Genomic DNA, 14,199 nt, shown 5'->3' on the forward strand with positions numbered 1-14,199 from the left:
CTTCCTCCATGAGTTGAGGGCATTGGTTAGACACATGCCCTTGCATAGAACAAACTCCACACACCATGACTTGTCCATGTGATCCCTGGGACACAAGAGAAGTAAGTTTGTTAATTTTATCCTCCAGTTGAGCTAAAGTACTTACCTCATGGACCCTTTCACGTGTGGTGGTGGATTTGGGCCTAGAGCTTTCATATTGTTGTTGATTCAAGGCCCTATTTTCAATAAGGATCATTCCAGCCGCAGGCTCCTTGTCAACAAACGATCCACCAGAAGCTGCATCTAGCATGTCTCTTTCCAAGTTGGTGAGTCCATCATAAAAACAAGTGAGCAAGGTCTCATCCTTCATGCCATGTTGAGGGCATTGAGTGGTGAGAGACTTGAACCTTTCATAGTAATCTGCGTAGGACTCATCTTGCCCTTGTTGGATTCCACTTATCTTCTTCCTAAGCATGATGATGCGAGATGTAGGGAAATACTTCTCAAGAAACGCCTTCATCATATCAGCCCAAGATGTAATCCGTCCACTTGGCAACTCATAAAGCCATTGCTTTGCCTTGTCAGCCAACGAAAATGGGAAAGCCTTCAACTTCAAAATATGCTCATCAGCTCCTTGAGGCTTCATGCTAGTGCAGATGAACTGAAATTCCATCAAGTGGTTGTTGGGATCTTCCATAGAGAGTCCATGGAATGTAGGAAGACGATGAAGTAGCCCAGACTTCAATTCAAAATCAGCTGTTGCCCCCTCAGCTGCAGCAGGGTAGGTTATACAAGTTGGAACGCCACCAGGTGGGATCACAGATGTAGAGAGTTGCCTGATGGTGAGAGCCATTGGTGGTGGTGGTGGTTGAATGACTAAGAGTGCACGAGGTGATTGAGGTGGCGTTTGGTGAGGTGATGGAACAACTGAAGTGTCAGAAGCTTCTGATCCTCCCTCTACTCTATTCCCTTCACTATCTAATTGAAGCTCACGAAATTGAAGTGGAGTGGTAACTTGGATGTCAAAGAGATCCGAGTTTTTCTTAAGCTTTTCAATTCGTGCTTGAATGACGTGGAGGGGCGTTTTGGTGTACTTGGGTGGTTCAGACGATCCAGACATTCATTGATCTGTAGTAGAACAAAAGAATAATGTTAGTAAGGTATAAACATGACGTGGACCAAGGTACACACATTAAAACGTCACATATATGCAAATATACACATGGCCAACGAAAATTATATAGTGGTTAGTTACAATTTCTTACAACTTTCGAAATAATCAATTTTAATAAGAGAATTGTAAGTCAAAGTTTAGACGTGCGGCCCAGAGATTCTAATGTTAATACAAGTCTCCCCCCCTCTATCTTTTGGTAACTCTTTTCACACAGAGCCAAGTAGTAGAGGAACGATTTTGGCGGAGCTACTCCCACATAGTGGTTTTGGCCCTCTTGTAAGCACTTCTCGTATCCAATCAACCTAGACACCCTGTGTTACTAAGGTGCGCCGCAGAGATAAAAGGAGTTGCTTGACAAGTATTAATAAAAGAACTCTCACCTATTCCGTTATGACTCACATCCTTCTTACCAAAACCAATTCTTTCGAAAATTGTCTAAGTGTATGACTTCAATAAGACATAATGAACCATTGTTTTGGACGTGCGGCCCAAGTCCTTGCCTCTACACATATTTCTTCTCAAATCCTTTGGGCAACCTTACTGAAATGGCCAGTGCGGGGGAGGACGAACACGAGAGGTAGAAACCATTTTGGCACAAGCTACTCCCACATAGTGGTTTAGGCTCGTTTGATTGCACTTCTGGATTCAAAACCCATCATGGACGTTGTCCCCTTCCTAGTCACCATTTCACATAGGCTATACTTACTTAGATAAGAAAAGGCCTAAGTGCAAGACATTTTTCAAGTGTTAATAAAAGCCGCCCTCAACCTTAAAAGACCTGAATCAGGTGCTAAATAAGGGGTTAAGTGATGCAGCTAAAAGCAAGCGCACAATTTAACCCTGAAATGTCATTAGTAGTAAAAGTAAGTAGGGATCGTTCTATTCCGGGGATTGAGGGTACACCTGTCATTGTCAAACAATTAAACAATTAAAATTAAAACAAAGTATAATATTTACAAAGATATAACAAAATATATACATATTTACGAAAAGGGGGGATTTTGTTTTTGGTTTTTCGAAAATAAAACTAAGTTAACAAAACAATTAAAATGCAAAAACATAAAAATACAAATGGAATGAGAGAACAAAGATCAAAACCGAAACATATGATTAAAATTGACTCAAACCCTAATATTGTTCATCTAAGTCATGAGAAAGGAGTTGATCATGTGAAACATTCGAAAGCAAATGAATTCCCATTTTTTACTTTTCAATGCTAATTAACCTAAGCGAAAGCACCTAGATTAATCCTATCAAACATGCAATCAAACCCTAGAAAGCTAGTCAATCATGTCATGTTTAACGCATTACACAGAGAGAAAGGCTATCAACTCAAGTGTACAACTTAGTATGGAAAAGTCCACCTAATTGCAATCCTCGTTAATTAAATTCGATCTTTGTACAAAACCTTTACTACTTTGATTCAAGTTTACACAAAACGAAAAGTCGATTTCATGTTCTTAAACCTAGCACCAATTATATCGAAACCCTAAGTGTTTGCAACCACATAAGATTAAAATACAAAAGTTATCTATAACGCAAATTTAATTAAACAAACCCACATAAGCAACTCTCGAATCACAATAATATGAATCTGAAAATTCTCAATTAATCATAAAAATTCCAGAAATTAATATTTGTTCAAACACATATGTCAACTAGTTCATAACCAACGAAATTCAAAGCAAAGGTTACAAAGGAGAATCGGATTACACCGTGAGATGGGGATGGTGATGAACGATTGATGTGGTGGTCTCTTGAATCTCGAAAGCAATCTTCAAGGTTGGAGATGGATGATGGATGCTCACGGCTATGCTTCTTCTCCCTTGGCCTTGCTTGAACTCGTGGAGATGACTAGAGGATGGAGAAACTCACGGCTATGCTAAGAAGATTTTCTGATTTTTTTCTAAAGTGTAAATTGTATGGGGGAGAGGAACACTTGACGTTGAGAAAAGGGGAGAATATATAGGGGTACGGCTAGGGTTCTCCAGCAATCAGAATTTTCCACATAGCTTCAACCAATGATAATTCGCCAAGTAAGCTTGTGATGTGGTCCAACCAATCATAGAATGCCAAGTAAGCCTTGTGATGTGTTCCAACCAATAAGAAACCTCCAATTTAACACCTTGATTTAGGGAGATTATTTTTGAATTAATTGCATGATTATTTTCTGATTTATCTCCTCAAATAACTATCCAATCATGCCACACAGCTTCGACCAATCACAGAATGCCATGTCAGCTCTGTTGAGTCATCCAGCCAATCAGAAGCCTCCAAAATAAATCCCATAATCTTTCCAAATATATTATTGCTGATTTTCCCAAGATTTAATCTGATTTTTCTCTTAATTTTCGGCCAAAATACTCTTGAGTGAAAATAGGAATGAATCTGGACTTGTTTTGGACTTTTTCTCCCTTAAATCTCTCCATGGCATCATTATCCTTGATCCTCTCTTGATTTTTGACATTAACTCCATAATTTCCCATGGCAAAATCAGCTTTAATTCCCCATAATATCTCCCACGTCATCATGTGGTCTCCTAATGCCTTCAGGTTTCCTAGTCTCATCAGGATTCCTGCGTTGACTGGGATTCCTAGTCGGACCAGGAAAACTCCATTTCTTCATTTCAGCTCCATTTATTCCAAGGTACCTAGAAAATAAAAATTATATTAAAATTTAATTATTTAAGGAAATAACTAAGTAAAATATGAGGAAATAATTATTAAAATGTTGCATAAAAAGGCTCCTATCAAATTCCCCCACACTTAGCTTTTGCTAGTCCCTTAGCAAAATCACACAAAGACTCAACTAAGACTCAACAAAAATTTAAAGACTCTACACAAACAATGACTCTATTGCCTTTCAACATTTTGTCTCAGAAATCTCTTACTTTCACAACATCAAGATTAGCACTCAACCAAGAATCAATGTTTAAGCATTCGAGAGTTAATTAAAACATATAATCCACACATACACAAGTAGGACTTGGTTGTAACAATGGTGATGGGGTGGAGCTCAGCATGCTTCAGACAAGTATGATTCATATCCTCACAAGGTATATCCACTCTTTCTTCTCTCAGAATTCAAGGCAATGCTTAAAAGCTTATAATCACTCAATTATATGTGAGAGAAAATATTTTGAGGCAATCAAATAGCTCACATATATAAGAAACGAAAAGCACTTTATGAATATAATAATTTTTTTTTCAAAAGATCTCATGAAAGATATCAACTACTTGCACAGATAGACCCAAGCCATATGTTCAACTCTTGTAACTCATCTCCACATCAAAGGCTGTCCCATCTTAAGGATCAAGAAGGTCTTCTCAAAGGTTGTAATGGGGCTAAGGCTAAAGGTTTTAAGAAATGAAAGGTAAGGATTTTAACAAAGTGTCCTAAAAACCTAGCAGAGCTCATGTAACTGTAGAGACTTCTAGAAATCCACCAAGATATATCAAAACGTCCCATCCCATAGAGGTAATGTAAAGAGGCCAAATGTCTTCATTTTGGGCCCTAACTTCACTCTAAACTTCCTTTGAACTCTAGTGAATTGGACAAAGGCCAAATTTTTCTGTAATGGGCCTTCAGTTCAAAGTAAACTCCAAAATCACTAAGTATGGAGGACTAAAATCCATAAACATTTTTCTTTCTTTTAGCCGTACACATTTTTTCTTTTTCACTTTCTTTTCCTCGGCTTTTTCACACATTTTTTTTTTCTTTATGGATAAGTCTACCCCCACACTTGAACTTTCACCTCTTCTCAATTTTCATCCTTAGCACCAAACCCACGTAGTATGTCTCAAAAGATAGCTCCACTAAGTTCTTAGAAAAAAGGGTAGGGTTGTAACTATACTAAGCTTCATGGTTAAGGATTTTCAAGGTGATGAAAGAAAAGGCTTAATGTAGGCTCAAAGGGGTTTATCTAGGGGGTCCCACGACGGGCACAATTAAGGACACAGGTTTATTTGGCAATGATGGTAATTCTTAGGGTGCCTCTATCCTTTCCAGAATCAGGGCCATGTATTGATATAACGTTTCAACAAGCACAAGAGTGAATTCTAGCATTCTCTAGTCCATCAAACTTAATCTATGGCAAGTAGTCAATCAAGATGAAAGAATAATGAGATCATCAAAACATCGCCAAGAAAATAAGAATATATATTTTCGATTCACTCCAAGAAAAAGGGACATGGGCTCAATTATCTCACATGGGTTTATATGAATCAAAACTCATCTTAACATGCTCATATTCTGTACCAAAGTCACGAAATCCATATCCACTACACATGCATACATTTTTCATATATCTCAATTAACCAAAGAATACCATTTTAGAAATCATCTCAATTTTGTGATCCTCTTTTAATCATGATTTCAGAGATATAGAATCATCCTAGACAGTTGAAAGGGCATCCTAAGACTCAAAACAAAAACAAAAGCAACGAAAATTTTTAAATTTTTGACATTTTTCACTTTTTTTGTATTTTTCAATATATGACTCAAGATAAAAGTGTAAATCCCTTCCCCCACACTTAAATATTGCATTGTCCTCAATGTAATCAATCATAAGCATGCAATGAAACAATTAAGCATATGGGAATGGAATTTACGAAAAGACTACAAAAATAAAGGAGAAAATTATAAAGTAAAAGAAATAGCGAAAGAGAAAGCAAATCTGTGTTATTGAAGACTCCTTCACAGCTGCTTCTGAATTGGGTTGCCTCCCAAGCAGCGCTTGAATTTAACGTCTTTCAGCCAGATGGTACCTCCATTAAATAAAGTTAGTGACTATAATTAACAAAGAAATACAAAAAAAAATTATATATATATAAACAAGTATAACAAGTTAGTGAATTACAAACTACATGTAATATTAACAAGTTAAGTACACAAGTTAACAAGTCAGTACATAAGACACAAGTTAAGTACACAAGTGAGTAAAAAAAAAAAAACACGAAAAATATTTACACAAGTGTTTTTTTTTTTTTTTCTTTTCTTTCTTTGTACGAAAATACTTACAAATATTTACATTCTTTCCTTTCCTTTACAATTATTTTCAACACTTAGGTACGGGAACAGGGAGTCTCGATGTGCAATGGGACTGAAACAGCTACCCTTTTCAAGACTATGTTTAATCCAATATACCTTAGTGAATCACAATATTTTCGTTTGTTATATATATCATTGATATCAAATTAAATTCCAAGCGGTAAATCAAGAGGACGTGCGGCCCAAGTATAGTCGTCTAGACACCAAGTCTCTCCTACATCCTTTGGGCAACCTTACTGAAATGGCCAGGTAGGGGAGGGCGACCACGAGAGGTAGAATCCATTTTGGCATGAGCTACTCCCACATTGTGGTTTAGGCCCATTTGTAAGCACTTCTGGATTCAAGAACCAGTCATGAGCGTTGTCCCCTTCCTAGACACCATCCCACATAGGCTATACTTACTTGGATGAAAAAGATCCTAAGTGTGAAGACAGTTCAATGAATGTTAATAAAGGCCGCCCTCAACCTTAAGGGACCTGGACTAGGTACTAATAAGGGGTTTAGGCCAATATTAATAAACACGACTTCACCTATTCCTTCTTTAATTTACAACTCACAATTAAAATTCGTATTCAATAATATAAATAACAACCTAAGTAATTAATTCACTAATTAACTAATTAACTAACAAATTAGAGAATTACAAACAATTAACAAGAGATTTTTTTTTCTTTTTTTTTTTTTTTTTTTTTTCGAAGACAACATATAAACAAAACAAATATTCACATATTTAACAAGTGATTTTTCAATCCCCGGCAACGGCGCCAAAAATTGATGCGCCTGAAACCAAGCGCATAATTTAACCCTAAAAATATCATAGTAGTATAAGCAAGTAGGGATCGTTCTATTCCGGGGATTGAGGGTACACCTGTCATTGTCAAACAATTAAACAATTAAAATTAAAACAAAGTATAATATTTACAAAGATATAACAAAATATATACATATTTACGAAAAGGGGGGATTTTGTTTTTGGTTTTTCGAAAATAAAACTAAGTTAACAAAACAATTAAAATGCAAAAACATAAAAATACAAATGGAATGAGAGAACAAAGATCAAAACCGAAACATATGATTAAAATTGACTCAAACCCTAATATTGTTCATCTAAGTCATGAGAAAGGAGTTGATCATGTGAAACATTCGAAAGCAAATGAATTCCCATTTTTTACTTTTCAATGCTAATTAACCTAAGCGAAAGCACCTAGATTAATCCTATCAAACATGCAATCAAACCCTAGAAAGCTAGTCAATCATGTCATGTTTAACGCATTACACAGAGAGAAAGGCTATCAACTCAAGTGTACAACTTAGTATGGAAAAGTCCACCTAATTGCAATCCTCGTTAATTAAATTCGATCTTTGTACAAAACCTTTACTACTTTGATTCAAGTTTACACAAAACGAAAAGTCGATTTCATGTTCTTAAACCTAGCACCAATTATATCGAAACCCTAAGTGTTTGCAACCACATAAGATTAAAATACAAAAGTTATCTATAACGCAAATTTAATTAAACAAACCCACATAAGCAACTCTCGAATCACAATAATATGAATCTGAAAATTCTCAATTAATCATAAAAATTCCAGAAATTAATATTTGTTCAAACACATATGTCAACTAGTTCATAACCAACGAAATTCAAAGCAAAGGTTACAAAGGAGAATCGGATTACACCGTGAGATGGGGATGGTGATGAACGATTGATGTGGTGGTCTCTTGAATCTCGAAAGCAATCTTCAAGGTTGGAGATGGATGATGGATGCTCACGGCTATGCTTCTTCTCCCTTGGCCTTGCTTGAACTCGTGGAGATGACTAGAGGATGGAGAAACTCACGGCTATGCTAAGAAGATTTTCTGATTTTTTTCTAAAGTGTAAATTGTATGGGGGAGAGGAACACTTGACGTTGAGAAAAGGGGAGAATATATAGGGGTACGGCTAGGGTTCTCCAGCAATCAGAATTTTCCACATAGCTTCAACCAATGATAATTCGCCAAGTAAGCTTGTGATGTGGTCCAACCAATCATAGAATGCCAAGTAAGCCTTGTGATGTGTTCCAACCAATAAGAAACCTCCAATTTAACACCTTGATTTAGGGAGATTATTTTTGAATTAATTGCATGATTATTTTCTGATTTATCTCCTCAAATAACTATCCAATCATGCCACACAGCTTCGACCAATCACAGAATGCCATGTCAGCTCTGTTGAGTCATCCAGCCAATCAGAAGCCTCCAAAATAAATCCCATAATCTTTCCAAATATATTATTGCTGATTTTCCCAAGATTTAATCTGATTTTTCTCTTAATTTTCGGCCAAAATACTCTTGAGTGAAAATAGGAATGAATCTGGACTTGTTTTGGACTTTTTCTCCCTTAAATCTCTCCATGGCATCATTATCCTTGATCCTCTCTTGATTTTTGACATTAACTCCATAATTTCCCATGGCAAAATCAGCTTTAATTCCCCATAATATCTCCCACGTCATCATGTGGTCTCCTAATGCCTTCAGGTTTCCTAGTCTCATCAGGATTCCTGCGTTGACTGGGATTCCTAGTCGGACCAGGAAAACTCCATTTCTTCATTTCAGCTCCATTTATTCCAAGGTACCTAGAAAATAAAAATTATATTAAAATTTAATTATTTAAGGAAATAACTAAGTAAAATATGAGGAAATAATTATTAAAATGTTGCATAAAAAGGCTCCTATCATTAAGGCTAGTATCAACAAACGAGACTTCACCTATTCCATAATAGTTCAAAATCCCTTACCAAAATCATACCTTAGTGGCGTTTTTCATCACATGAAGACTTTTCAATCCCCGGCAACGGCGCCAAAAATTGATACGTGCAAAGCATCGCCAATTTAAACCCTGAAAAATATCATCATTAGTATAGAGCAAATAGGGTATCGAACAAACCGGGGATTGAGGGTGCTAACATGTGAGAAACAAATTAAAGAATAGAATATACAATTCTACGAAAATTACAAATTTACAAGTACAAACATGCATAAATTTCGAACAACAAAAGAAACAACAAAGAGTTAGAGAGCAATCTTACATTCACACGAATTAGAAAACAAAGAATGAGAGAATACAAAAATATACAAGTATATATATAGGCATGGACGAAAATAAGAGAGAAAATAAGTTAGAAAAGGTTTAGAAATCCTACTCCTATTTATACACAATTTACAAGTCCATATCACATTGGGAATCCATATACAACAAGGATTTAGATTACTTAATTATTAAGAAAACAAATTATTTACCCAGTCAAACACAAAATACTAAGTCAAAACTAACTCTAACTACTTTCCCTAAAATTTAGGAGCTAATCCCTAAAAAATAGGAGCACATAACAAACACATAACAAACTCCTAAAAAAAACACTAAAACTAAAAACAAACACATATTTACTATTCACGGAGACACTATTCACGAAATTAAAAACATTTATTTTTTTTTTATTTATTATTTATATGAACATGCTACCTTAAAAATTCTAAGTTAATTTTAATTATTTACACAAACAAGAAAACATAAAGATGGGGGGTTTTTGAAGATTGAAATATAAATTTTCAGAAAACAATTAAAGAACAAAAACGTTTTATTTACAAAGGTGGGAAAAGAAGGATTTTTGGAAAACAATTCATCAAGAACAATTCAAGAACAACATATTCATGCATCCCTTAATCTTGTTAATTACCATGGAAAGATATCAACCAAGAAACAAAGTTACAAGCGCCCAATGTCCCTTATATGACTTCCCTTTACACAATTGATCGACGAAGCGCCAAACCAACATATTCCAAATGCAAGTATCACACAATCGAAGCGACTCATAATCTCATGCATTCAAATCATTAAGAGCAAGTGAAAGTTTAGTCAATAAACATGCAAATTCAAGTACTCGAAGCGAATCTTTTCATTACATGCATAATCTGATCTCGACCTTTGTCCAAAGCCTTTACTACTATATTGAATCAGGGTCACGAAGCGTTTAACCTAATTACTAGCTCCAATTACATGCAATCATCCTAAGTTGCTCACCAAAGAACAAGAACACATAAAAGTTATCTATAAAACAAAACCAGATTATCAATCCATATTTCGGCAATTAATCAAGATCAAGAACACACAAACACATCAATCATAGAAAAGAACATCCAAATCGCATCCAAAAATCAGAAAGTTATCTCATGGTTTCGGTTTTACACATAAGGAAATCAAAACAGAAAATACAAATACAAAAACACTAAACCGTGAAGAAAACATAGGGAAGATGGTATGAACAACCCTTGACTACGTCCCAAGGTCCAAAACAGATCCAAGGCAGCAACACAAGGTAGAATTCACGGTTAGGATGGAGGATGGCACGGCTAGGAACTTGTAGATGCAAAAACCTGAAACTCAAGAGCAAACCGGTGAGAAACGAAATTGTGGAGAATCTTCTGAACCTTGAAACGCCTAATACACAAGGTATATATAGTAGAACGTCTCAAGGCACTCCCAATTCGTTTCTACTTGGTTTCTCTTAGTTCGTGTTGATTTAGGACTTCTTTCTCACAAAACAGATTTCCGGCAGGATTGACCTTAGTCCACTAAAACGGCCATAACTTCCTCTAGAAAATAGCTATTGACAAGCTGTAAAAAGTTCTGGAAACTAGACATCTGTAGCTTTCCAACCATATAAAGATCATAATTTTCTGAGCTCTGAGAGATTTATGACACTCCGTTGAAGTTGACTGATCTGCACAGGCAGATTTCCGAATCTGTAATGGATTTGACTTTTAATGCACAAGTTGAGTCCAATTCGGTTTTCCCTTGCATCACATGCCTCTCACATGCCTTCCACGCCTATTCTGAAGTAGAAACGTCAAGAACTCCTTAGAACCTTCAAGAATCTCACGGCAATTCAATCCTTACTCAACAAGAAGTCCAAATTCCATATTGCTTTGTAATTCGAATTCTTTGAGACTTCCTCTTCCATGTGCACGGCATATGACCTTCTTGAGACTTCTAGATGCTTCATGAACGTTCCATAGCTCTCCTAGTATGAGTAGAACTCCATATGCAAGTAGGTTTCCTAGTTGAATACAAACTTCTTTTCTGCGATTCTTCTACACTCTTCCGGAACCTTCTTGAGTAATCCTTATCCAACAGGGACTCCTTATCACACTAGGATTCCTTATCTGAGTAGAATTGGGTTTCCCTGTCCAAGTAGAACTTCTAATTTCCGCGACTTAAGAGTTTGAATCCAAGTCAGCTTCTGATTCCTACTCCAACTAGGATTCCTTTTCCTAGTCGAACTGGGAGAACTTCCATTTCTTCATTTCTCTTCTCATTCCTGCGCCACTTGTGCCTTCCTTAGCCACTTTTGGACTTTGAGACTCCATTTACACCTGCAAAACACTAACTAAGTTAAATTGATCAAGATAAAGGAAATAACTTAGCAAAATATAGGGTTTAAACATTATAAACGTCGCATTTTATGCTCCTATCAGCAATCAATCAAATGAAAGAATAATGAGATCATCAAAACATCGCCAAGAAAGTAGGAATATATTTTTCATTTATCACTCCAAGAAAAAGGGACATGGGCTCAAATATCTCACATGGGCTTTTATGAATCAACACTCATCCTAACATGCTCATATTCTGTACCAAGGTCACGAGATCCATATCCACTACACATGCATACATTTTTCATATATCCCAATTAACCAAAGAATACCATTTAAAATCATCTCAATCTTGTGATCCTCTTTTAGCTATAATTTCAGAGATATAGAATCATCCTAGACAGTTGAAAGGGCATCCTATGACTTAAGAACTCCAAGGAGGCTCAAGTGGTTATTGAAGTTGAGGAAGAACAAGAAGCGTCCAAATTGAACCTTGAGAAGGACCCTGCAACGTCCAAAGAAGAAGCAAGGACGTCCTCACCTCCTAAAGCAAATCCGAAACCTAGAGGTAACAACTCTAACTTGTCAAATTCGGTTATTGCTAATCCTTCTTCTTCTTGTATGCCTTTTCCACGCAGATTTGCTAAATCTAAGAAGGATGAGAGTGACCAAGCTATCTTGGAAACTTTCAAGAAGGTGCAAGTGAACCTACCCCTCCTTGAGGCCATCAAGCAAGTGCCTAGATATGCTAAGTTCTTGAAAGAGCTTTGTACCACAAGGAGGATTAATCGTGAGAAAGAGGTGGTGAAGGTAAGTGAGAATGTATCTGCCTTGATTCAGAGGAAACTACCTCACAAATGCAAGGATCGTGGAAGTTTCACTATTCCATGCACTGTTGGTAACTCTAGGTTTAAGAATGCCATGTTAGACTTAGGGGCATCTGTGAACGTCATGCCCTATTCTGTCTATGAAACCCTAGTCTAGGTGAACTTAAATCTGATAATGTTATCATTCAGTTATCTGACAGGTCCAATGCATACCCTAGAGGTTTGTTGGAAGATGTTCTTATGCAGGTTAATCATCTTTTCTTTCTAGCTGACTTCTATGTGTTGGAGATGGAGGACTCTCCAGTGAGTTCAACACCATTACTATTGGGTCGCCCTTTCTTAAGGACGGCTAGAACAAAGATTGATGTGTATGCTGGCTCTCTCACCATGGAATTCGATGGTGATGTTATTGGCTTCAACATATTTGAAGCCATGAGGTATCCTCTTGATGTTCATGACTGTTTTTCTATTGATATTCTGGACAATCTTGCGTAGAAAATGTTTGATATTATGAATGAGGATACTTTGGTTACCACACTCGAGCAAGGAGTGGGCTACACCAAAGATGGCGTCACAATCCAAGAAGATGTGCTCAAGGAAACTTGTGAGGACAAAATCATTGCAAATGTGTCCTTCCTTGAGGCATCACCCTTCGTAGGTAAGTCTACTCCACCCTTGTCCATTCAATTATCTGCTAACAAAACTCTACCTTCAGTGGTCCAGGCACCAGAACTTGAACTTAAACCCCTCCCAAACCCATTGAAGTATGTCTACTTAGGGGACAAGGAGACCTTACCAGTGATTGTGTCTTTCTCACTTACGTCTTCACAAGAGGAGAAATTGGTGGAGATGCTAAAGCAACACAAGACCGCCAGAGGATGGACATTGGCGGATATCAAGGGAATAAGCCCTACTACTTGCGTCCATAGGATACTTCTTGAGGATGGGACAAAACCTACTAGAGAGGCTCAACGTCGTGTCAACCCTCCAATGATGGAAGTTGTGAAGAAGGAGGTTATCAAATGATAGGAGCCAAAAAAGTGTGACGATATTATTGAATATGTACTTCATTTTAGCCATATTTCTCCCTTAGTTTAGTGTTTTGAGTCATTAAGTCATTTTGAGAGTCTTGTTGAGTGTTCGGAGTGAAATAGGCGGAAAAAGTAAAATTCATGAAAAATCCTAGCTGGATCAGGATTCCTCACTATCGACTGTTTTTGCGGTCTTTACATTTTAATTCCCTTTATTTTCTCTAGAAAATTATGATATTCTCCTGCTTGTTGTAGGAAACCTTGCCTGGTGGAACTCTTGAAAACAGCAATGATGGAGTCATAAAATAAAGCATTTAAGATATTTGACCAAGCAATGAAGAAGGGAAATAAAGGAGAAAGGCGTTTTCAGTTGAGGAATAAAAGAGAAAGATGTTTCAACTGGAAAATAAATAAGAGAAAGATGTTTCAGCTTGGAAATTAAAGGAATTGCCCATTATGAGAGGAGTTAAGGCTTTAAATGAGATGTTTCAGTTGGAAAATTAAAGGAATTATGATGCAATCTCATCCATCCAATGATGAAGGGTATGATCGACAAAAGCCAACCAATGCTCCCCTATAAATAGGCAACGTCCAGAACAGAATTAGCATCACTTCCCAGCCAAGATAATTCATTGCCTATCACTTCCCAGCCAAGATCACTTCCTGGCCAAAAACGTTTCCGAGACTCTGCCCAATTCACTCCTTAAACTTCCATCACCTACAAGAC

The 14,199-nt window shown here is 36.7% G+C and overlaps 1 non-coding gene across 1 annotated transcript; it reads left to right on the forward strand.

Moving 5' to 3' along the window:
• Nucleotides 1-347: 347 nt before the first annotated feature.
• Nucleotides 348-454, forward strand: LOC112181242. Its single transcript, XR_002928733.1, has one exon. It is a non-coding gene; the product is annotated as a small nucleolar RNA R71 (small nucleolar RNA).
• The last annotated feature ends 13,745 nt before the right edge of the window (nt 455-14,199 follow it).

This window comes from Rosa chinensis, unplaced genomic scaffold (assembly GCF_002994745.2).
Source record: "Rosa chinensis cultivar Old Blush unplaced genomic scaffold, RchiOBHm-V2 RchiOBHmChr0c13, whole genome shotgun sequence".
NCBI classification, from domain to species: domain Eukaryota; kingdom Viridiplantae; phylum Streptophyta; class Magnoliopsida; order Rosales; family Rosaceae; genus Rosa; species Rosa chinensis.